We start from the raw sequence: 26,712 nt of genomic DNA, 5'->3' as shown, positions 1-26,712 counted from the left end.
ACAAATATTCAAGTGACTCAGAGATCACAAAGTGCAAATGTGGAGTGTGCATAGTGCATGGTACCTAAAAGATACAATGTCATATGTACAAAGCTATTACAATATCAAAGAAGCTAATCTAGAAAGAGTGAGGCCGAAGCAACTCCGAGCTCCGAGCGCAAGAGGATGAAACGTGACTCGTTGAGGCCTTTGATCAAAATGTCTGCAATCATCTGGTCACTTGAATAGTGTTCAACTATAATGGTTCCTTTGCATACTTCATACCTCACATAATGATAATGGACAACAATGTGCTTTGACTTATTATGTTGAACATAGTCTTTTGCAAGACTAATAGCACTTTGGTTGTCACACCGCAAGGCTATGCTAGAAAGAGGAGAGTGACCAATATCAACCAGCATTTGTCGAAGCCAAATCAACTCAGGAGCTGCAAGTGATGCTGCAACATACTCTGACTGAGTCGTAGAAACTGCAACACAACGTTGTTTCTTGTTGGTCCAAGAAACAAGACAACCATTTATAAAGAAGCAATTTCCACTAGTAGATCGCATATATAAATGTAAGCTTGCCCAGTCTGCATCTGTGTAACCCAAAAGAGAAAGAGATTGCATAGAATCCGATGTGATTTATCGTTGACGATAGACTAAACCAAAATCTGTAGTGCCCTTCAAGTATTTCAATACACGCTTTGCAGCAGACCAATGCTTAAGAGAACGAAATGCAAGATGTTGTCCAAGATAATAATGCAGCAAACAGAAGGTTGATCGCCATTGTGACAAGTTGATCGCCATTGTCAGAGGTTTTCTTCGTAGAGCTCGCAAGACAAGGTGTATTGGCTGAATGTGCAGATTCCATACCAAATTTTTGAATAGTATCTGCAATAAACTTTGACTATCGAAAGAATAAAATACCTTTTGTACCGTTCTGTTGGACTTGAATGCCAAGACACGAGTGAATCTCTCCAAGATCCACCATATCAAATGCAGAAGACAATAACTTTTTCACTTGCTGAAGAAATCCCAAATCATTGAAAACAAGGATGGTATCATCCACATAAAGAGCAAGAATCACAAAACTGCTACCTTGGCATTTTATGTATAAGTTGGGGTCTGAAGAGCAAGAGATGAATCCTTTAGAGGTGAGAAAAAGATCAAATTTTGTATACCAGGCTCGCAAAGCTTATGTGAGACCATATAGTGCCTTATGGAGTTGAGCAACAAGGTCTTCTTTACCTGAAGTAACAAACCCTTTTGGTTGCTCCATATAAATTTCCTCTTCCAAGTCACCATTAAGAAAATCAGTTCGCACATCCATTTGCTGAGCTTCTAAATCAAATTGAGCAGAAAATGCCAATAAAACTCGAACACTTGTAATGCGAACAACTGGTGAAAAAGTCTCTTGATAATCAATACCGGCTACTTGGGAGTAACCTTTTGCAACTAAACACACCTTGAATTTGTCAAAAGATCCATCTCATTTTACTTTTGTCTTATACACCCACTTACATTTAATAGTTGTACGACCAAGAGGTAATTCAGTTAGTATCCATGTACCTTTAGAGATAAAAGAATCGTACTCTGCTTCCATAGCCTCTTGTCATTGATCCTTTTGTGGTGAAGAGATAGCTTCATCATAAGTGACCGGATCTTCAGAAGTAGAAAAAGCATTATCAGCAATATCGTCATCATAAACATGACATGATCCATGTTCAAACTCAATAGGCAGATCAACAAAAATATCAATATCATCATTGGAAACATTCGGAATGGATGGTTGTGAACAGGAAAGTTTCTCTATAGGAAGAGTTTCATCATCTGAAAGAAATGGAAAAGCCTGAAGCAATGATTTAGTATCATCAGAATCATCCATGGACCATGAGCCTCCTATAAGCTATTCGTTAAAAGTAGCATCACGATTGACAATTACTTTCTTGGAGGAAGGGGCATAGAATTTGTAGACTTTGGAAGTGTCAGAATATCCAATAAAAATAACTTTAAGACCAGGAGCATCAAGTTTTGTTCGTGTTTCTTTGGGGACATGAATATAAGCAATACATCCAAAGGTTCAAAAATGAGATACAGAAGGAATGTCACCTGTCCATGCTGTGATGAGTATCTTACCACAGGGTACAGTAGTAGAAAGATGATTTTGAATAAATACTGCTGTCAAAGTAGCTTCAACCCAGAAACACGAGATAAGCCAGAATGAATCAGCATACATCTTACAGCATTGAGAATAGTGCGATTCTTTCGTACAGCAACGCCGTTCTGTTGAGGCGAATATGGAATAGTGTGTTCATGATGAATTTCACTGTTAGCACAGTAACTCAAAAACTCTCAAGAAACATATTTGCCTCCATTGTCACTACAAAGCTTCTTAAGGCGACGACCAGTTTGAAGTTCCGGAGCCTTGTGGAATTGTTTGAAAACAGATAAGGCTTCAAATTTTTGTCTAAGTAGAAATACAGTCGTATACCTTGAGAAATCATCAATGAAAGTAATGAAGTAGCGATATTGTAATCTCGAAGAAGGTAGAGGTCCACATATATTAGTATGAACAAGATTCAATATGTCATGAGAATGAGTTGTACTTGAAAGAGGAAAGGGTTTACGATTGTGTTTCCGAAGAGCAAAAAATTCACAAATTCCCATATGAGGATGGGCTTTAAGATCCATGCCATGAACAAGATCATGACGTTGAAGATCAAGGAGTTTTGAGAAATCAGCATGAATAAAACGGTGATGCCATACTTTGCAATCATGATCACATGGAGAAATGACAACATTTGCTACAACATTTTTGGGAGAGAGTTCAAACAAATTACTGTTTCAAGGAGCAGTGGCTATAGTCTGTCCATCTTTCTCAATTCAGCATTTGGTATGATCAAATCCAACAAACAGACCAAGAGCAACAAATCTAGCAACTGAAAGAAGATTACGTTGAAGATCTGGTACATAAAATACTCCTCGCAAAATTCGAGTGGAAGAAGATATAAGTCTCCAATATCCTTTACTTGACAATTAGTATCATCAGCAAGATAAACAACACGTTGAACTAGTAGTGAATGATAGTTATGGAGCCACTTAGACTGATATGTCATATTTCCTATAGCACCAGAATCAACAATAAAAAGTGATCCATCATGTACATGAAGTATTTTGTCTGGAGCAACTGAACATAGGATGCAGCTTATTTCTGGTACAATGTTGTTTCGATGTTCAGTAGCATGTGCTCTATTACGATCTGTTTCGAATCGACACTTATAGCACATATGAGTGGTATGATCACATCGTCCACAATATTCACAAGAAGAAGAAGAAGAGTCTCTAGATAAACGTGGTTGTTTCGTGGTAATATTGTCTTCTTCATCATATTGACGTGTCGAACAATGATCTTCAGTATGGCCATTTGTGTAGCAGTAAGAACATTGCTTATTAGGAAATTTGAGGCGAGAGAAAATATTACCGCAACGGCCACCTCTGTGGTTTCCTCGTTGAAATGGACGCCTTCGAGCATAAAAAGAACGTTCCATCTGTTGTGACTCAGTCTCCTCTTGTGAAATCATAGCTGTATCCTGACCAGCATTACGACGTTCTTGACGTTGAGAGTATTCAATTAAAGACATGCAGGCTTGGTCAAAATCAAGACCATCTTTATTAGAGAGAATAGTAACAATGTTATCATAAGACGAGTCCTTCACCGTATCAAGGAGAAGTGTAATCAGTTGCTGTTGTGGAATAGGATCACTAGTAGCAGCAAGTTGATTAATAATAGATTTGAAAGATTCACTATGTCCCGTCATGGCAGTACCAACTTCATATTATAACTTGTTAAGCAACCCTCTCAAATAAAGTATTTATGTAACAGATTTCTTCTGAAAGTTTTCAATAAGGTACTTCCATATGTCGTGGGAAGTGGGCCGTTCATACATATCAAGTAAAAGGGAATCAGTAAGAGAAGAAAGAATATACCGACGAGCAGCTTTATCACGTCGTTTCCAATCCGTATAGGCAACATTCCAATCTTCAAATATAGGTCCTTCAGTGATAATCACGTTATCATTATCCATATCAACAGGCTGAGGTGGACAAACACGTTTTCCAAGAACAACATCAGAGAGTTCATCACCTTCAAGAATGAGCAACATCTTTGCTTTCCAGCCAGAAAATCCTTGGCCTTGGAAAGGAGAAACAAAATGCTGGCCAAAAGGAAAGCCGTTAACAAGAATAGTCATATCCATATCTTGTTGCGAGAAGACGTATAAGATAAGATCGCAGAATCTGCACAGCATATACGGTGAAGGCCGCAATTCAGAATAAGAGAAATATGAGAACTGCGTTATGTCAACGATAAACTCAAGAAGGATGCTCAAGGAATGTCCAAAGATGTGAGAGACATCACCCAAAAAGGCAGGGTAAAGGAGACGTTAATAATAAAAGAGTCCTCAAAATAGAGTGGCGTAAGACGCAAGATTGATGGCCACAATACGAATACAAAAAAGCTAAATTTTCTCAAAAAAGTTAACGCCAAATTTAGAAAAACGAACGCGGATGCTTCACAAGAAGTACGACGAAGAATGCTGCGTCAAGCTCAATTGCAATGAGTGGCATAAAATGGTAACCATCTTTTTGCAACATTTGTCAGCCTACTCAACGTCCTCTTCCTCATATGTGTATATATTTTTCTACACTATTAAGTTATCTAGAGTAAATTCCCCCTCTTCGTTTAACCTTTGTGGCGACACATACATTATACTCTTCCCAAAAATGTCACCTTAGTCATATATTTATACTACCACCCTTTTCTGTTTTGCTTTGTAAATAGAATAAGCATACAATAACCAACTATATACCGCCAAACTTTCTTACCTCTTGTGAATTAGTAGTAGAAAAATAATATATCCATCTTCCACCCCATATAGATAAATTCCCATGGAAATCAACTCTCGACTTGTCTTTACCAAAGATTATGGTCCCTCTCTACAAGTCTTCTATGCCCCCTACATAGGTGGTCCAATATCTCTTAAAAATATACATATAGTTTCTCTCCTTTCAAAAAGACTCCAATTGTATATTCTTTTCACAAGCAAATAATATTGGGCCCTCCTCTATTTGTTTAAGCATCATAGCCTTTTGAAAAAGCATGATTCCCCTTGGATGCATACAAGCAAAGGGCCCATACAAGAAGACTTGGAAGTAAAAGGTTCCTAGCCTAGTGTGGACCTTCCAAACCGAATTCCTTGGTGCATGGGCGTGACAGATAGTCCAAATTCATATCAAACATGTTGAGAAGGTCAATTTTTCCTTTTGAAGCATGTCATTCCGAGCTACAGGTAAAAAGTTATGGTCAAAATAGTGTAAATCTGTCAGACTCGCAGGAAAAGGGAGCTGTAAATCAAGTAAATCAAGAGGGTGAGATCTTATTTTTCCCCTACTCATCTTCTAGAAGAGCAATGAGTGTTCAAGGTCACTTGCATGTGATGGGACCAACCTAAAGATGCTTTCTAAATGCCAAGACAGACAAGTTCAGATACCCCGTAGGAGCCACCCGTAGGGCCTCATGGTGGGGCCCACCTACATTATGCACCCCTATGGAGCCTTCACGGTCTAAAATGACATTTTTGGTGAATAAATAGTCCCTTTTATGTACAATATTCAATGAGTGGTCAAAGGACACTTAATTAGGTCTAATCACTTACTCTAATTAAGTGTAGCATAATCCCACTCCTACACAACTATAAATAGCCCCCCTTGGAGAGACTCAAGGACACACACCTACATTTTCAAATTCATGTTTTTTCTTGATCAATAGTAGAGAAAACCCCAACTCTCCCTCTTTCACATCCTCTCTCCTAACCCTCCTCTTTGGAGGAAGTGCAACTCTATTCTCCACTCTTTCCATTCTACAATCTCTTACTCCATCAACCCAATAAATCATTTGTAGCACCTCAATAACTTGTAAATAAATCATGATCTCTCTCATGGTTATGTTAATGATCACAAAATCATCTTCAAAACTTTCAAGTGTCACAATTCGTGATGGTTAGCCAGCGTCTGTCCTCCCCTTAAAAGGTGTGCGAGAAATCAAGTAAGTGTTCTATTCTCAATTTACCATTGGTTTGTTTCTCCACACTTATTCAATTGGTCTAAAGAAATTTCTCACTCCAACTCTCTTTTGCTTCATTACATATGCATGTGGCTACCTCTCATGTTGATTTTATTTGTGTCACGGCATTGCATAGAAATACTGGCATCACCCAATCCAATTATACTTCCAATCATCAATTATGAAACTTCTTTTGATGTTCACGTTTTCATTTTGTTTTAAAAGCAGGAACAAGGAGTGGTTAAGGGGTGCTCAAGGGTCATATGAAGGAACGAGGTCTTCAAACCAACAACGAGGAGTAGCACATGAATCACGATCAAAACAATGAACCGTTTAGGCCTATTGCTCAGCAATCCATTCATATAATCATTGCAACTAAGTTTAGGTTTCAATCTATCATATGGAGGATATTTGGATCCACTCCCCTCAATGAAATCAATGCTTCAATTAATCCATTTATTCTACCTATGATAAAGTACGAATTAACAATGGATGTGTACATCTTCATTTTAATGTAATCAGATTTATAGTGTCAACAATCTTGTGCGGCCCGTACGAGAAAAGTTTCTAAAAAAAAAAGAAATTTCAAAAAGTGTAAACAAAATGTCAAGTTCTTTTCCCACGTTATATGCAAGAAGTGGGGAAGATGCGCAAGAGTTTCTTGACAACTTGGAGATGGCACATCTCATATCCGGGAGAGATGAAGAGGAAGTAAAGCTACGAGCCTTCCCATTGGTTCTAAAAGCATAAGCTAAAGCATGGTATGAGACCTTGCAACCCCAAATCAAGTCCAATTGGGAGAGACTACGAGCAAGCTTCCTCTCCAAGTTCGGGCAAGGTGATACTTGTGAAGGACTATGGAAATGTCTTATTGGACATAAGCAGGTATCACATGAAGACTATCCCTCTTATGAAGCAACCTTTGTCAATCTATGGGGTAGGTGGGAGGCTACATTAGAAAATCATGGTGGTGCACCTAACTTTCTAAAAAAAGAGAGATTCATGGTTGGCTTGTATCCACTTTTAAAGGCTAAAGTAGAGCTAAAATTCCCATCCACATTTGAAGAAGCACGTGAGGTAGCCATCATCAAGTTTAGAAAACTACACTTCCAAGCACATAGAGCAAGGGTTTTGAATGAAGTGAGTGAGAGGGAGTCCTCACAAACCATGGAAGCACCAATTAGGGCCCCTCTTGCACAATCTTCACAAATAGGAGATAACTCTCAACAAGAGGTTTTACAAAGGCTAACTCAACAGCTTGAGAACCTCACTCTGAATCTAGTACAAGGCCTACCTCAACAACGACAACCAAGAGAAGGGAATCGCAATCAACGAAGACAAGCTCAAGAGTTGCGATGTTGGAATTGCAATGAAATGGGCCATGGCATGTACAATTGTCCACATCCAAGGCGACTTCCGGGAGACATATATCCCCCCAGACCGCCTCCTCTCACTGTGCAGCAAGAACTAGCTCAAGGCCCACAAATCCTTCGTCGACCACCACCACCAGCAAATATACCTCCTATCCCACATGAGGAGGAAGAAAGAGGAGTCAACATCATCAAGCTAGAAGAGGTAATAGATGAGCATACTCTAAACTTTGATGTTATGCCGGCAAAAAAACGCACAAGAGCACATGATAAGGATGAAGACATGAGAAGTGAAGGAACAAATTCAGCCAGAAGGGACAAGAAGAAGAAGTCAAAGATGGAAGAAGCTGAAAGTAGCAGGAAGAAAAGATCAAGGCGAAGGGAAATTGGTATCAACGACTTCCCATTGGGAAAGGAGCTAGAGCCCTACAACATCTTGGAGGATTTACAAACCCAAAAGCCAAACATTTCATGGACTCAACTTCTACACCTATCAGCCAAAGTAAGAAGGCAATGGCCAAAGTTGGTAAGTACAAGAATTCCAAAAAAGAAAGCAAATCTTTCCATTAAGGTTGTGGCCTCAAAGCTACAAAAAGATGTGGAACCCATTGTGGATGCTTACATAAGGGGTAAAAAGGTGTCTAATGTATATGTTGATGGTGGAGCTCAAATGTGTGTGATCACGGAAAAATCAATGAACAGGTTAGGGCTTGAAATTACAAAGTCCTCTAATTGTCAAGCTAGGCTAGCCAACAACTCAAGTGTGAAGTGTTTGGGGATCATTGAAAATGTAAAAGTCTCTGTATGTAACATAGATGCACGAGTGGATATGTATGTCGTGCCAGCTAAGGGGGAGGGCTATCCCATCATCCTAGGGAGGCCTTGGCTCATTGCTGTGAATGTATATCAAAAATGGGGAAGTGGTCGTTTGATTCTTAAGAAGGGTCAACCGGTGGTGTATGATTGGCAAGAAGGAAATCAACTATGAGACCACGGCAGATAAAGAGAGCCAGGAGGAGAGTCCTTACTCAAGTGATGAGGAAGCATCAACCAGTGAAGAGGAGTCTTCTTTGGAGGTAATGGGAATTGTATTCAACGCCAACACTCAAGATGTTCCTGTAGAAGAAAAGCCAACAGACAATCACACACGAGGGGATGAAAGATGCCACCACCTTGAAGAAGGATTTGAGAAGATGCTTGCAAAAGATCTTACTTGTGAGGAGAAGAGGTCCTACATCAATATGTTAAGGAGGTATCCCAATTTGTTTATCACTGACTACTCACAAATAAGAGGTGTAGATGTAATAGAGCATCGAATTGAATTGAAACCAGGGACCAAACCCGTGGCTCAAAAGTTAAGGCGACTAGGATCTGTGCAACAAAAGGCTCTCCTACAAGAAGTGAATCGACTCTTGAAGGCTCGCTTCATCTATCCAGTATCCAACTCCGAATGGGTATCACCTATTGTAGTCACTCCCAAGAAGAATGGTAAGTGGAGGGTCTGCGTGGATTACAAACCCCTCAACGTTGCGACAAAGAGAGACCACTTCCCTCTCCCTTTCCAAGATGAAATTTTGAATGAAGTAGCAGGTCACGAATGCTACACTATGTGTGATGGGTATTCAGGATATTTTCAAATTAGAATAGCAGAAGAGGACCAACCAAAAACCACCTTCATCACACCTTGGGGATGTTTTGCATTCAGAGTAATGCCTTTTGGGCTCACCAATGATCCTAGCACCTTCATGAGATTCACAATATTTGTATTTCAGCCATTCTTTGGAAAATCTATAAGAGTCTTTATGGATGATTTCTGTATTTATAGTTGTAGATCACTTCATTGCCAAAAGGTTGAAGAGAGGCTTAAGAGGCTCCATCAATTTGGGGGACAACTCAACCCAGAGAAGTGTCATATCGATGAATCTCAGGTGGTTTTGCTAGGCCATGTGGTTTCTTCACAAGGAATTCAAGTGGATCCCTCTAAAGTAGAGGCCCTTTTGTCATTATCTCCACCAACAACAACTAAGGAGCTAATGACCTTCAACCACAAAGTGAGGTACATGTCTTGCTTCATCCATCTCCTAGCAGAAGCCATCGCCCCTTTGCATAGGTTGGCAAGCCAATCTACATTTGAATGGGGGAGGGAACATGCAAAATGTTTTGAGGAAGTGAAGGGCATTCTTAGCTCTCTCCCAATCCTAATGCCACCAGATCCAAAGGAGACCTACTATGTCACTCCAAGTGTAGGTTTCGAAGCAATTGGTGTTGTTTTGATGCAAAAAGATCCTAAAACATCATACATGAGTCCGATCTATTTTGCAAGCAAGGTGATGACTCCGGACGAGAAGGGATACACTGAAATGGAGAAAGTGGTCTTTGCAATCTTGTTTGCGGTAAGGAAGTTTCGATTGTATCTTCTCCCTATGCCATTTGTTTTTCTCACCTTAGAGCACAATCTACCATATGTAGTACAGCACATGAGCCTCTCATCTAGAATAGCAAAGTGGGTGCTTGAACTCCAAGAATTTGAATACACTTTCCTTGTAGAAGATAGCACAAGAGCAGGACTTGCAGACATTCTCACCTACAAAGTGAGAGAAAGGGAAGGATCACGACTACAAAGAGAGGAAGGCTCAAAACAGTTCAAAGTGAAGGAGATTGATAATGCCCATACTTTATGCTTTGACGGAGCTTATCAACGCCAACAAGACAAAGCAGCAGGGGGAATCATCATTTTGAACCCACAAAAGGAGGTAATGGTTAGAAAAGGTATCGCTCTACCCAGTGTTCACTCTAACAATGAGGCTGAGTATGCTGCTCTAACCCTTGGGTTAGAAGAATGCAAAGAATTAGGCATAAAAAGACTTATTATAAAAGGTGATTCTTTGCTAGTGGTCAGGAAAATCCAAGGGACTTGGAGGTGTAAGAATCGTACATTGTTTGAGTGGCTTAGTAGTGTAAGAGCTTTGATGAAGGGTTTTAAAGCAACACAGGTACAAAACATTGTGAGAACTCATAACAAGGAAGCAGACTTACTTGCAAATGAAAAGCTTCAAATGGCGGTGGGAGGTGTGAAACTATATGCACCCAAATATCAAGGTCAAGAGGAGCTAAAAGACATTATCTTCTTTCTACAAGCAGGTGAGTGTCCCAAACACTTAGACAAGGTGCAAAGACATAGACTAGTTAAGAAGGCCACACCTTACCAGTTGATTGGGGATGATTTATATCACAAAGGGAAAGATTTGGTCTTAAGGAGAGTACCAGGTGTGCAAGAGATAGAGAAAATTCTTCTTTCATGTCATGATGATGTCTGTGGTGGTTACTTTTCTCAAGATATTACAAGTAGGAAGATTTTACAAGCAGGGTTTATTTGGTCGAGCTTACATCCTGATGTCCAATATTGGTGTAAGGGATGTAAGCCATGCCAAATTGCTGGGGATAGACGACTAACATATGAGCCTCGAGTCCCAATAGTATCTTATGGCCCTTTTGAAAAGTGGGGTGTGGATGCAATAGGTCCCCTATCTCGTACTTCTACAGGGAAGGTTTTCATCATCATGGGTGTTGACTACATGACACGATGGGCGGAAGCAACAAGCACAACCCGAATCATAGCTGAAGAGGTATCAAAGTTTATTTTTGATCATATTTGTAGTAGGTTTGGAACACCCCTAGAAATCTTATCAGATCGAGGCCCGGGTTTTAGGGCTGACCTTCTGAATGATCTCTTGAGGAGGTTAAAAGTGAAACACCTACATTCCACACCCTACTATCCTCAATGCGGTGGATTGGTGGAAAAAGTGAATGGAATGATATGTAAGATCATTTCTAAGCAGGTTGTGGACCGGCCTAATGATTGGGATCACCATTTGACGGCTGCTCTTTGGGCGTATAGGACATCTTTCAAGGTATCTACCCAATTCACCCCTTTTCATCTAGTTTATGGACCGGAGGCACTTCTCCCCATTGAGGTAGAGCTCTCAAGCTTGCGCGTTCTTGCAAGAGTGGCAAAAAAAACCAAAAGAGGTTCTACATGAAAGGATATTAGATCTCCAACGACTTGAGCTAGATAGAGAAGAGTCCATTGATCACTACATCACCAAAGCGACAAGCCAGAGGGATAAAATCAACAAGAAGCTCAAGGGGAAAGGATTGAAGGAAGGTATGTTGGTTCTTCGCTATGATAACTGACTTGATACTCGACTTGACAAAAAGTTTTTGCAAAGATGGGAGGGACCTTTCATGATAAAAACAAAGTTTGGGAATGGTAGTTACAGATTAGAAGATTTATCAGGAAAACTCCACAAGACCAGAGTCAATGGACGGAGATTAAAGCCCTACTTTCAACGTATCAATCCGTTGATAGGCAGTCATCTGCCTACATCGTCTAAGCTCCAAATTGACATGGCTCCCTTCGGCTTGGCAAATGCTCCACCTATTTTTAAATCTTTGATGTGCAAAGAAGAACCAACCTTGGAATCTGAACATACCCAAGGCAACCCTCCCATCTCCGATTTATGGGATTGAGGTAATGAAAAGCAGGTCTAATGGAGTAAAACAGTACATGACACTCCTCCTATTGAAAAAAAAAAAAAAGTGAAAAAGGAAAAATGACAAAAAAAAAGAAAAAAAAAAGAAGAAAAAGAAGCAACACCGTCCTCCTAAAGAAATGAATATCTCTAGGCTTGGGGGAGGGCTAATATGAGTGGCATAAAATGGTAACCATCTTTTTGCAACATTTGTCAGCCTACTCAACGTCCTCTTCCTCATATGTGTATATATTTTTCTACGCTATTAAGTTATCTAGAGTAAATTCCCCCTCTTCGTTTAACCTTTGTGGCGACACATACATTATACTCTTCCCAAAAATGTCACCTTAGTCATATATTTATACTACCACCCTTTTCTGTTTTGCTTTGTAAATAGAATAAGCATACAATAACCAACTATATCCCGCCAAACTTTCTTACCTCTTGTGAATTAGTAGTAGAAAAATAATATATCCATCTTCCATCCCTAATAGATAAATTCCCATGGAAATCAACTCTCCACTTGTCTTTACCAAAGATTAGAGTCCCTCTCTACAAGTCTTCTATGCCCCCTACATAGGTGGCCCAATATCTCTTAAGAATATACATATAGTTTCTCTCCTTTCAAAAAGACTCCAATTGTATATTCTTTTCTGGAACAAATAATATTGGGCCCTCCTCTATTTGTTTAAGCATCATAGCCTTTTGAAAAAGCATGATTCCCCTTGGATGCATACAAGCAAAGGGCCCATACAAGAAGACTTGGAAGTAAAAGGTTCCCTAGTCTAGTGTGGACCTTCCAAACCGAATTCCTTGGTGCATGGGCACGAAGAATAGTCCAAATTCATATCAAACATGTTGAGAAGGTCAATGTTTCCTTTTAAAGCATGTCATTCCGAGCTACAGGTAAAAAGTTATGGTCAAAATAGTGTAAATCTGTCAGACTCGCAGGAAAAGGGAGCTGTAAATCAAGTAAATCAAGAGGGTGAGATCTTATTTTTCCCCTACTCATCTTCTAGAAGAGCAATGAGTGTTCAAGGTCACTTGCATGTGATGGGACCAACCTAAAGATGCTTTCTAAATGCCAAGACAGACAAGTTCAGATACCCCGTAGGAGCCACCCGTAGGGCCTCATGGTGGGGCCCACCTACATTATGCACCCCTATGGAGCCTTCACGGTCTAAAATGACATTTTTGGTGAATAAATAGTCCCTTTTATGTACAATATTCAATGAGTGGTCAAAGGAAACTTAATTAGGTCTAATCACTTACTCTAATTAAGTGTAGCATAATCCCACTCCTACACAACTATAAATAGCCCCCCTTGGAGAGACTCAAGGACACACACCTATATTTTCAAATTCATGTTGTTTCTTGATCAATAGTAGAGAAAACCCCAACTCTCCCTCTTTCACATCCTCTCTCCTAACCCTCCTCTTTGGAGGAAGTGCAACTCTATTCTCCACTCTTTCCATTCTACAATCTCTTACTCCATCAACCCAATAAATCATTTGTAGCACCTCAATAACTTGTAAATACATCATGATCTCTCTCATGGTTATGTTAATGATCATGAAATCATCTTCAAAACTTTCAAGTGTCACAATTCGTGATGGTTAGCCAGCGTCTGTCCTCCCCTTAAAAGGTGTGCGAGAAATCAAGTAAGTGTTCTATTCTCAATTTACCATTGGTTTGTTTCTCCACACTTATTCAATTGGTCTAAAGAAATTTCTCACTCCAAATCTCTTTTGCTTCATTACATATGCATGTGGCTACCTCTCATGGTGATTTTATTTGTGTCACGGCATTGCATAGATGGAGCTGAGCTCTCTATGCAAAGTGTGTTAGTTTGATGTAAGTGATTCTCTTGTGTGTTTGAGAGGCAAGTCTTGTGCGCATGATTTTTTGATGAGTGCTTGAGAGAGGAAGAGTTTGGATGTATTATGGGGAGAAGGTGAATGCTATTCCACAAATTGCATATTTTATTTTGATGCACGGCATTGGGTTGCATAATCGTTGATGGTGTTCAAGTGTCCAAAGTGTATATAGAGTAAGGGAGTTTTCAAAGTGTGTTGCTTGAGTGGGTGAGTGCAAGTGTTATTTTGATTGGTTTCCTTCTCCACTCCCAAAAGAAGGTGGTGCCCCAAGTAGTGTGCGTACCTCTTTACGAACATTTTTTGAGGGTAGGCCCATTGGTTTGGGTTTAGAGGCCCCATTTCAAAAAGCTCGCCCTCAGCAGTAAAAACAACATAACTTTCTTCTGCGAACTCCGATTGACACAAACCTAGAACTCAAATCGAAGAGCTCGAGGAGACAAACAAGTTTTGGATGAAAAGTGTCATTGTGCTACACTCCATTGCGCTTTTCCCGTTTCTCCAAATTTTGAGGAGAAGAACCCCAAAAATTGAGATGAATTTCAGGGTGTCATCAACAAGAAAACGTAATCAACGATTAGCTCGATTAGCAATAAACACCACACAAAAAACTAATCATATTCTTCTTAACACAAAACAACCATAGTTAACAAGAATCAACGCTCAAAAAATAAAATTTGTAGCAATTTTGAATCTTACGTGCGAATCGCATACACATACTGTTTTGTCACAATGAATTGTATCGGCGCGTGATTGTTACCGCTCTGATACCATGTTGAGATGTAGAGATAAAGAGAGAGAGAGACGAGACAAGAGACACACCATATACGCTCCCAAAGACTGATTCATATTGAGGACAAGATACAAATATATAGGTGAGCCCAAGTTGAGTAGAGTGAGCCATATACAGCTCCAACAAAATCTCCTCAAACCCCACCAATGCCTCAGTATCAAGCATGTAACCTACCTGGACCTATAGGAGTTGAAAGACCACAACCAGTATTGGGGCAACAACCACCCCTACCAGGAGTAAGACCAGTCGGCATAAGGTATGTACCAATGCTAAAGAAACTAGAAGAGAAGGCTTTGGTACCCATGCATGCATATTACAAAATTCCCAATGGATATGCAGAAAATCCTATCTATTATCCACCTGAAGAACCTAAGACGCAAGAACCTTGGAGCATGATTGGATGTACGAGACCACCAACAGCTGCCCAGGCTGTAGGAGAAGGAAGATACAACTTGGATGAACGAACACTGTTGTTCATAACCAACGGAGGCATGGGCGCACAGAGGCATGCTTACCAATAGAGAGGAGCTCAAGGAGCAACAGCCTAAGGGACCCTGCTACAAGTGTGGCGGAGATCACTAGCTAAGGGATTGTCCTCATGATGAAATCATTAGAGTCAATGTGTATTGCACCAAATTTGGAATTACTCACTTGATTCCTGAATGGCGTAAGAGTCCGAGCAAAGGAGCAAAAACTACTTTAAACATGCTGGAAGCAGTGCCATCCAGTGGGGGATCAAAAAATGAAACAGTAATACCTATTCAGGTAGTCACACGGGCACAAAAGAAGGACAAACGAACCCATAATTGAAGATCCAAAGACCAATGCCCCTAGTGTAGAAATGAAAAATCAACGAAGCACTTGGAAAACTAGAAAGGCTCGTATGAAATCCAGGAAGGAACGAGAGTAAACTGCTCTATCCGAGGAGCTAAAACACACAAAGGATAGATTGGAACGATTAGAGGATCTAACTAGTTTAAGTTCACACACTGCTGCAACCGTAGGGCCTAAGGAAATAGTGAAACCCAAAAGTGAAGGATCAGGAGGATCAATACCGGTAGAAAAGTAAATGAGTAGCTTGACGCACTTTTAAAAGCATACAAAGCCAGACTCAAAAACAACCAAAACCAAGAGCAAAGATGGATGACTTATCCATATATGGAACTAGGAAAACAAAGTTTGGAAGATGATTGACTACTACAACCGAAAGCATGGCTGCCCTGCAACATACTGGATCGGTGGTCCAATCGGAAGGGTTACTGGCGCCGTTCGTCTCCATCACGAGGGGGAAAATTAATAGCCAAATTGATTTGTTGCAAATCGTGTTCCGGAGTTGAGAATTTTCGTTGAATAAATTCGACGATGCGGTTGTTGTGTTGTTTGATGGAGTTACTTCATCGCGTACGAGTGTGTAGGAACGCCATCAGCGAGATTGTAAGAAGAGTTTAAGGTGTGTGTGCTCTTGCTTAGAGATGGCAACACGAAGTTTCCAAGTGTAGATCCGTTGTTTTAGGCAGCACTAGTGTAGATTCACCGATTTAGGCAACACGAATTCAAAATGCAGATCCGCCGATTTAGGCAGAATTAGTGCAGATACACCGATTTAGGAAGCACACCCATTGTTATAGATCCGCCGCTTTTGGCAACACCAATTACTAGACCACTCAACTAGTGGCTAGCCACCACTGTTGCTACTTTGGTTTTGGTAACAATTGAGGAAAATTGTCTTTCAAACCCCGGGGTATGTAATGGAATTGGTATTTTGATGATATATTTATGAAATATTTGATATTTTGATGAAGCATTGCAATGTTGATTTGGGAATATGATTACTTGTTGGGTGTTGTGTGAGGAGATCAGTGATTGGCACGTGTTGGACAATAAGGCGATAGCAGTTATTGGAAATAAAACTGCCACCATTGGATTTCGTGGAAACCCTTAGTATTTTATGGTTTAGTTATAAGTTGAGATGTAGACAGCTATTATTTGCTACATTGAGCTCTTTATGAGCCATGACTATTTTATGCCCAAGTGTGAACTGGATGTAACTCAGTTTTGAGCATGAACTTTTCTATAAATTAAATACGTGCAAGAGGGACATGGTCACTCTTGCACGGGGGGAGATTGCACCCAGTGTTCGTCTCATTCTTCTCTCCTCTCTTCTTTCCTCTCTCACCGTGCCAGGCGTAGCACTCCACTCTAGGAGGTACGCTTGCACGTTCTCGCTCGCTCTATCTCTCTCTGTTTGCATACTCATGGTTATGTGCTATGCGAGTCGGCAGGTACGTAGATTTAGTCGTTTATGTCTTGTTATGTGCTATTTTCCAGTATGTTGCAGTTCAGCCATGCTTCCGGTTGTAGCATTGACATATCCCAATCCTTGATAGAAAACGCACCTAGTAAACCTACAAGGTTGCACGAGGTGCCAGCTCCAACCCGTATCACACCAACTCTAGAGAAACAAGCTGACACAGAGGAGGGACTCACTACTGCTTAAGAGTCTAAGTGGGAACCTATCATAGTGTCAAATACAACAGATGAGACATTTGATAGTTTCCAACCCAAAAAATTAGCGGGGATGGGTAAAGAGTGTGACAATCTAGATGACTTGTGGAAGCAAATCTGGGAAGCAAATGAAGCTAATGGGGTAAACTACCAACTAAATCGCGCTGAGAAGGAGAAAAATGAGATATTACCTCACATTGAAGAATTTAAAGCAAGATCACAAATGAACTTTCATATGCATCCACAAGGGGGGGACCAAGGGTCAATTAGCTCGGGGCATAGCCAACCTAACTCGCTAAAAACTCTACCCTCGTTTCTATGGGAGTGTGAAGCTAAGTCTGAAGTGAGAGCAATACCATCTCAAAGACTTTCTCCCAACAGAGTCATGGATTCACAAGGTTTAATTGAGTTATTGTCCACCCTTGTGCCATGCACAATCACGTTAGCCAAACTCCTGAGGTTACGACCAAACATGTGGACCACCGTAGGCAAATTCTTAGAAAAATTTGGAGTAAAAGACCCTACCTGGAAGATTCAAGAAGGGATCAGAGAATTGGACAAGCCTCAACTGAACACTACGCCTGTACCTTTAAACAAGGTTGGAGAATATTGTGAGGGAGAATATGGAAATACCACACTACCAGTAGAATTTCAGGTAGTAGTATCCAATGAAGGGGGAGTCGCTATCGCCACCAAAGAAATCTGAAAAAAATGGGGAAAATCGGCTTTGAGAGCAACCAGAATGAAATTACAACTAGCATATGGGTTCATGGAAAAGCCTCTAGGACTTTTAGAAAAGGTAATTGTCACCTCTTGCAGATTCGAGTATGAGCATACATTTGCAGTAGTTGATTTTGGCAAAAAGAACAATTACGAGGTCATCTTGGGAAGACCGTTCATGAGACAATTAAAGATGGTACAGGATTGGGGTTATGACCACATATACCATAGGCGTGGGGAGACTACAACCAAAATATACTTAAAATACCATAGTTGCTGTTAAAGAATAGATGTTAAAGAATATGTCCATTGTGCTATGGGCAGCCGGACACTGACTATACTATGTTGTAAATATACTTTGGATAATAGTTCAAAGAGATGAAGAGAAGAGCAACACGTTGAATGGTTGCTGCTGCAGGGTAACGATTGTGTGTGTGTGTGTGTGTCTCGATGTGTGTTGGTGTGTGTGCATAGTCTTCTTTCCTACCTTCTCCATCACCTGCGCACTCTACAAAGTGGTATCAGAGCCAGGTTTATGGAGCTACAGTCAATACACAGATTTCCACAGCTCTGGAAAACAACAAAAAGAGAGGTTTTTTGGTCATAACTCCCTCACCCCAACTCGGAATACAATGATCCAGGAGTCTATCTTTATGTTTTTGGGAATTCTGGACGCATTGAAATACTCAAATGTGAAAAAATCTGCAATTTTCTGTAGCAAGCAGCCAACTCACACAAGCATAGGAGATTTCTAGTTTTGCACTCGGCAGTAGATTTACAAGTTACAGGTGAAGAATTCAGCATTTACACAGGTTTTGGAGAACAACATAGAGCTTTTGCATCATGATATTGTGTTATCACAGATTATGTTTGGTTGTCGTGGGTCCGTTATGGACAGTCGCCTATGTAAGAAAGGTTGTGAAAAGAAGTTGAGACAGTTATATTGTCAGATTGAGTACTTTGTGGTTATGTATGGATATGCGATTAATGTATTTTGGAAAACTATAGCCTTTGTGAGGTTCGAGTGAGGTTTCTTGAAGCCTTTCCTTGGGAGCTTTGGTACCTTGGCAAGGTGAATTAGGTACTGGAGCGAACCCCCGACTGGCCCCGCGAAAGACCTTATATGTCGTTTACGACTATGGGAAGAAGGTGGATGTATGGATATGTGTTACAAAATAGCGTATGGATTGCATTTGCATACAGGTCCATGTGACATTGTTTTAGAGTATTTATGCATAGTATTGAGTCAGTCTGTGGCAAAGTGAGTTAGTGTATTTTCCCTTGGCAGTGAGAGATTTTCTGTCAATGTTTATGAGCACTTTGGTTGAGATTTTCACTTGAGATATTTTCCAAATACAAACGAAACTCTGAAGAAATTTTGTCAAAATCCTTTGGAAGAAATTGAGAGAGTAAAGATGGCAGAAAGTTCAACTCAAGTCACACAGATTGTTGGAGAGAAGCTGACCAGAGAGAACTACAGCATATGGTCTTACAGGATGGAGAACTTTATCATGGGCAAAGGTTTATGGGATTACATTACAGGTGAACAAGAGTGTCCCGAGGTTGGTTTGGAACCAAACAGAGAGAATGTTGAAGCACATAGAACATGGCAAGCAAGAGTAGAAGCTACAAGAAGTGGATTGAGAACTCAAGGAAAGTGATGCATTGGATTTCACTATGCATTAGTGACTTCTTTATACCACATGTGAAGAAGGCTCAATCTCCAAAGGAAGCATGGGGGATACTAGCAAGAATGAAAAACTCCAATACAGAACCACGAAAAGTTCACTTGAAGCAAAGGTTACACTGTGTATGGCGAGGAAATAGATCCATATCAGATTATGTGACAGAGATAAAGCAAATACAAGAAGATCTTGCGAGCATTAATGTTGAAGTTCCAGATGATGACTTAGTTTTAGTGACATTGAATGGTTTGGGACCGGAATACAAGTCATTGGATACATCTACATCTGTTCGAGGACACATGCCTGATTTTGAAGAGTTAGTAATACATCAAATAACAATTCCAGAGATCAGGTTTTTTACTCTAGAGGTCGTGGAAACAATAGAGGTGGAAGAGGAAACTATGGTCGTGGAAACAATGCTGGAAGAGATCAATGGAAAAACCAACAAAGTCAAAGTTACAATGATTATAGCCAAAGAGGCAAGGGGAGAGCCCGATCTCGTGGACGTGGAGGTGGACGATTTGTACATCCTCAAAGAGATGGATATTGTAACAGATGTGGCATTTATGGTCACTTTGAAAGAGAATGTTACAAAAGGATAAATCAAAATCATGATCGTAATGGAAGAGGCCGAGGTTATGGCAGACATGGAGGAAACTTTGCTTGATACAATCCTCATGATCAAAATATATATGACAATAGATCGAGTGGACATTTATTTCCTATGGAGTATGTTGTTGGAAGCATGGTGGAGCCACATCATACAGATGATTGGTATTTAGATAGTGGTGCCACAAATCATATGACATATCATGGTGAATGGTTTGACAAAAAAGAGAAGCTAGAAGAGGATGAGTTTGTCGCTATAGGTGATGATACTATGCATCGGATTACACATGCTGGTTCAGTTCCATTGCTAGAAAAAGACGGGACATACAACACATTGGGAGATGTTCTATATGTGCCTTCAATCACAAAGAATTTGGCATCATTTGGACAGATGACAGATCAAGGGTTGAAAGTCCGTTTTAATCGTTATGGCTGCTTCATAGAGGAGTTTCAAAAAGGCAGACCAAGAAAGATATTGGCACGTGGAAGAAAGAAAGGTCTCTTGTTATCATTGGAAGCTGGAGATCCATCTTGACACAGTGGTATGTATGCAATCAAATCAAATTGTACGCGGATTACCAAAGTTTGGCAAATTGAATTTTGATCATGTTTGTGAAGCTTGTCAATTTGGAAAGCAATCTCATCTACCATTTCCAAAGAGGGGGAGAATTAGCCAAAGTCCTTTGGAAATTGTTCATTCAGATATTTGGGGACCTTGTGATCATGCTACACCGAATGGTTGTCGATACTTTATCACATTCATGGATGAGTACAGCAGAATGACATGGGTTTACTTTCTAAAGGCAAAGTCAAAGGCATTTAAGGTATTCTTGGAGTTCAAAGTTAAGGTTGAGAAAGAGAATGGTTGTCAAATTAAATGCCTACGTACAGATGGAGGGGGAGAGTACATGTCACACAGTTTTGATGATTACTTACGTGAACAAGGCATAAGAAGACAGATTGCTTGCAGATACACACCACAACAAAATGGATTTGCTGAGAGAAACAATAGAGTCATAGCAGAGATTGCAAGAGCCATGATGAATGAGATGAATATGCCATTAACATATTGGGCTGAAGCAGTTCATACAGCATTACACATTATGAATCGAGCACCAACAGCTGCCATTCATGAAATTTCACCTTATGAGAGACTTTATGGGATCAAGCCAATAGTTGCCTACGTGAAATGTTTTGGATGTGTTGGCTATGTTCATGTGCCAAATGAAGCAAGAAAGAAGATGGAGCCAAAGGCAGTGAATTCTATATTCTTGGGCTACCCAGTTGAAAAGAAAGGTTACAAGTGCTATGATCCTACGACAAGACAAGTGTATGTCAGTAGAGATGTCAGATTTTGTGAGCATGAACCATGGTATAAACCAAAGCCACTGATGATAGAAGATGAGTATGAAGAGCAAGAGAATGTTCGTCATGTTGTTGATAAGACAAGACCATCAACAAGAACTATTTCAGGACCATATATGGCAGAGGAGAGTACATGAAGTGTCAACCCATGGAGTGGTCATTTGCGAGATAAGAAGCAAGACGAGAAAGGCAAGAAGAAAGTGGTTGAAGAGAGTTCTGGAGATGAAAGCTTCGATAAACAGCATGGTTTACCACATTTGAGGACACCTGGCAGTAAGCATGCTGAGAAATATGTATCCCCATATGCAAGAGTTGAAGATAAGAGTGCACCATAGTTGAGAAGATCAGAGAGGGTGCGTTATCCAGTTGATAGATTGACATACAACGGTTACATGCGTACAGATTATGCGTACATGGTTTCACGTGTGCAACATAAAGAGCCTACATGTTTTCAAGAGGCAATTGGAAAATCGGAATGGGAGTCAGCTATGGATGATGAGATGGATGCTCTTGTGAAGAATGACACTTGGGATTTGGTTTGCTTGCCAAGTGGAAAGAAAGCAATTGGTTCAAAATGGGTATACAAAGTCAAGTGCAAGTCAGATGGTAGTGTGGAAAGATACAAAACGAGGCTTGTTGCTAAAGGTTATGCACAAACAAAAGGTCTTGATTATGATGAGACATTTAGTCCAGTTGCAAAGATGACAACAGTCATATTGGTGATAGCAATGGCAAGTATGTTCGGTTGGAAGTTACGGCAAATGGATGTCGGTAATGCATTCTTGAATGGTGACTTGGAAGAAGAAGTTTCTATGATACAGCCAGAGGGTTATCAACATCCAGAGTTTCCATATTATGTGTGTAAGTTGAAGAAAGCATTTTATGGTTTGAAGCAAGCATCTAGAGCTTGGTGTGACAAGATAACCAGATTCTTGAAGAAGATTGGATTTAAATAGTCTACTGCTGATCACTCATTGTTTTGGAAGCATGTTGATGGAGAGATCGTCGTTATTGTTATCTATTTTAATGACTTGTTTCTCACTGGAAGTCATGATGAGAAAATTTTGCATGTCAAGAAGAGTTTGTTGAGAGAATTCAACATGAAGGATCTTGGTGAGTTGAGATATTTTTTGGGAATTGAAATGGTCGACACTTGATCAGGAATTTGGATGATACAAAGACAATACGCGTTGGATATTCTTGAGAAGTATGGAATGACAGCGTGTAACCCGGTTGATACACCTCTTGATCCAAATGTGAAGTTGTTTGATGATGGACATTACATTGAGGATGTCACTATGTACCGCAAGATGGTTGGAAGCCTTATTTACTTGACAATAACAAGGCCAGATTTGAGTTATGTAGTGGGTCTTGTGAGTCAATTCATGAAAAAGACATGTAAAAGTCATCTTGATGCAATGAGATGGATTATGAGATATGTGAAAGCCACTGTCAGTTATGGAATGTTTTATGAAAAGAATGGGAAGCCTTGTCTTTATGGTTACATAGATGCGGATTGGGCAGGAGATTTTATGGATAGAAGATCTACGAGTGGTTATGCATTTTCCATTGGCAATGGTATGATAAGTTGGAGTTGCAAGAAGCAATCAACTGTAGCATTATCAAGTATAGAGGTTGAATATCGTGGAGCAGCTTTGGCAGCATGTGAAGGGTCATGGTTGAGAGTACTTATGGCAGACTTTGGTTTTGACTATCTTGACAATGTCATTATATATTGTGACAATATTAGTAGCATCATGTTGGCAAAGAATCCAGTTTACCATGCTCGCACTAAACACATTGAAGTACATTATCACTTCATTAGAGAAAAAGTTTTGGCGGGTGAGATTGATTTGGTGTATGTGAAGACAAATGATCAAGTTGCGGATATATTCACAAAAGCTCTTGGAAAGGAGAATTTTTGCTACTTTCGTGAAGCATTCGGAATCCATCATATGCAAGCTCACTCTGAGCTTGAGGGGGAGTGTTAAAGAATATGATGTTAAAGAATATGTCCATTGTGCTATGGGCGGTCGGACACTGACTATACTATGTTGTAAACAAACTTTGGATAATAGTTCAAAGAGATTAAGAGAAGAACAACATGTTGAATGGCTGCTGCAGGGTAGCGATTGTGTGTGTGTGTGTGTGTGTGTGTGTCTCGATGTGTGTTGGTGTGTGTGCGTAGTCTTCTTTCCTACCTTCTCCATCACCTGCGCACTCTACAATTACAAAGATGTGAACCACACACCAGTGGAAGAGTTTGATTGGGCTACGTTGGCAGGGTCTGAACTCCCAACATGGTTAGGGCAGATAAAAGAGCTATGGACTCTGTGGAGCTTCATATTGTGGGAGCTTGAAAAGAGAGGAATGCATCTTAGAAAGAGCTATTGAAGACAAGGATTATATTTTGGAACCTTTTCCATAACATGCATTAGAACCTATGGAATGGGAACACATACTAGCAACATTGGACGTCTGTACCATTACAGTTAGTCCAACGACAAAATTTTGTGATAAGGACGGCTATGATGTGCTACCCTATTACATGGTAAACCTTGTACTAGTAGCAGATGAGAATGTAGACTCACCAGAACAAGAAGAATTTTATGAATCCTCTAAGCATCTGGAATTAAGTAACGAGTGTTCAGACAGCTCAAGCGAGAGTAGGGAAACAACCGCAGATATCAAGTTTTCTTATTTTGTGAATCAACACCCTAGACTCCAGGAACGCTATGAAAAAAAAAGAGCAGAAAACAAGATTAGAGAAAACCCGATGCCCAAGATAAAAGAAAAAACTTACTATCTAATGCTAGTCAAGGCAGAGGATGGTGTAAAAGACAAAATATTAGGGAGATTCTCAAGAGTTCGAGGGATAAGGACACTTGAGGATATAAAACAAGCACAAAAAACTAAAACGGGAACAAATTCAAGAAAAGCTCAACAATCAAAATGTGGAAAGACAAAAGATCCAGAGTGGATCAAAATGGAGCGTAAAAAGAAATACCAAGAACTTAAACGGACGCTACGAGAGGTATGGACTACTGAGGTAGAAAGTGAAGGTAAGGAGGATTCAAGAAAAGAAAACATGGATGTACTGTCCCACTATAAAAAAATCACCATCCAAGATAGAAAAATCATAATGACACCACCAATAAGGGAAAGAATAAACTAGGAATCTTATCATGGGCCGGAAAATGCAAAACAAATTGAACCTCACTACACGAGGCGAAGAGCCTTAGCATGTCTATATAGCAACTGATTTAGGTCCTGAAGAAGAAGAAATGCTAACGCACTTCTCAAGAAGTATAAAGATGTGTTTGCATGGTCTTACAAATACCTCAAGGGAGTTAATCCATCGATATTCCAACATACAATTCCATTAAAATCAGATGCCAAACCAAGCAAACAGCGTCCTTACACATATAATGACACATTCGCTAAACAAAACAAAGAAGAAATTGACAAGCTAAGGATGCCGAATTCATCTATGAAATCGATCATACAGATTGGGTGTCACCATTGTTGTCCCCAAAAAGAACGAAAAGTTGCTTGTGTGTGTGAACCTCAAAAAGGTAAATGTAGCAACAATAAGGGATAATTATCCCTTGCCAATCACAGAACATGTGCTTGAGAGGGTAGCGGGAAAACAGGTCTATTCATTTCTGGATGGGTTTTTGGGGTACAACCAATTGGCAATTGCAATAGATGATCAATACAAAACCGCATTTGCCACAAAATGGGGAATATATACGTATAGAGTTATGCCTTTTGGCCTGACCAATGCCCTAGCCACCTTCCAAAGGTTAATGACTTATGCATTCAAATAATACCTAAAATATTCTTAGAAATATATATGGATGATCTCTGTGTCCACTCTCTTATTCAGGAAGAACACATTGACCATTTACAAAAGGTATTTGAGAAGTGCAGAACATATCAAAATTGTCTCAACCCGGAAAAGTGTATTTTTATGATAAGAGAAGGCCGCATCTTAGGCCATACTGTCTCAAGAAATGGCATAACCACTGACCTAGACAAAATTAGAGTCATAGCAGACTTGCCCAGGCCTATAATGCCAAACAAGTACAATCCTTCATGGGACACTGCGGATATTATCAAAGATTCATATATATGTATGCGGTCATTGCACGACCACTATATCGCTTAATAGTCAGTTTCGACTGGACTGAGAAGTGTGAAACTTCATTCAAAAAGCTTAAAGAAACCCTTGTATCAGCACATGTACTTAAAGCATCATATTGGGAAAAGATATTCCATCTTCACATTGATCCCTCTGCATACGCAATTGGGAGTATTCTGGCTCAACCTCGAGAAGGAACAATGGTAGTAAAGAAAGGTAAAATGCATCTACGAGCGGATCATCTTTCAAGGCTACAAAACGGGGAAGCTCCTGAAGGAGTCGATGATGACATACCTGATGCTTATCTTTTCAATATTGAAGTGATACCCAAATGGTCTCATAATTTTTTTAGCATTCTTTCCTTTGGAGGTAGATTTGATAAAAAGGAAGTGGGATCCAAACAACAAACATTTCGACAAACAAAAAACTTTTAATTGATTGCGGGACGACTATACCATCTAGGCTCGGACAAAATTCTACAACTATGCATAAATCCAAAGGAATTCGAGTGTTATCTTGAGGAATCACACATCCAAGACTGTGCATTTCATTGTTCAAGAATGAAAACACACCAAAGATTGAAACACTTAGGAGTATATTGGCGAACTATGTATGCTGACACACATGCTTATGTTAACAAATGTATTATATGTTGTGTCAAACGACCGGTGGATCACGCGACATTGTTTTTGGTAACCATTGCACGTGCATGGAGTCAATATATAGCTGATTTATTAACAACAAGGAAAACATAACAAAAGCACAACAAAGGGCTATAGAGTTGGAGGTTCGAGACTTTAATTTAATTGAAAGTCAACTCTACAAGCGAGGAAAAGACAATCAACTTAGAATTTGTGCAAGTGAAAGTGAATACCTGATAATTGTAGAACATGCATATGGAGGAATAAGTGAAGGCCATTTTTCAGGCGATAATATGGCAAAGTTTGTCTTAACCACGAGCATATGGTGGCCTACATTGCACATGGATGCTGAGGAATTTGTAAAGCGTT

The sequence above is a fragment of the Adiantum capillus-veneris genome, chromosome 3, assembly GCF_014529385.1.
Source record: "Adiantum capillus-veneris isolate H3 chromosome 3, ASM1452938v2, whole genome shotgun sequence".
NCBI lineage: Eukaryota > Viridiplantae > Streptophyta > Polypodiopsida > Polypodiales > Pteridaceae > Adiantum > Adiantum capillus-veneris.
This window is presented reverse-complemented; position numbering follows the sequence as displayed.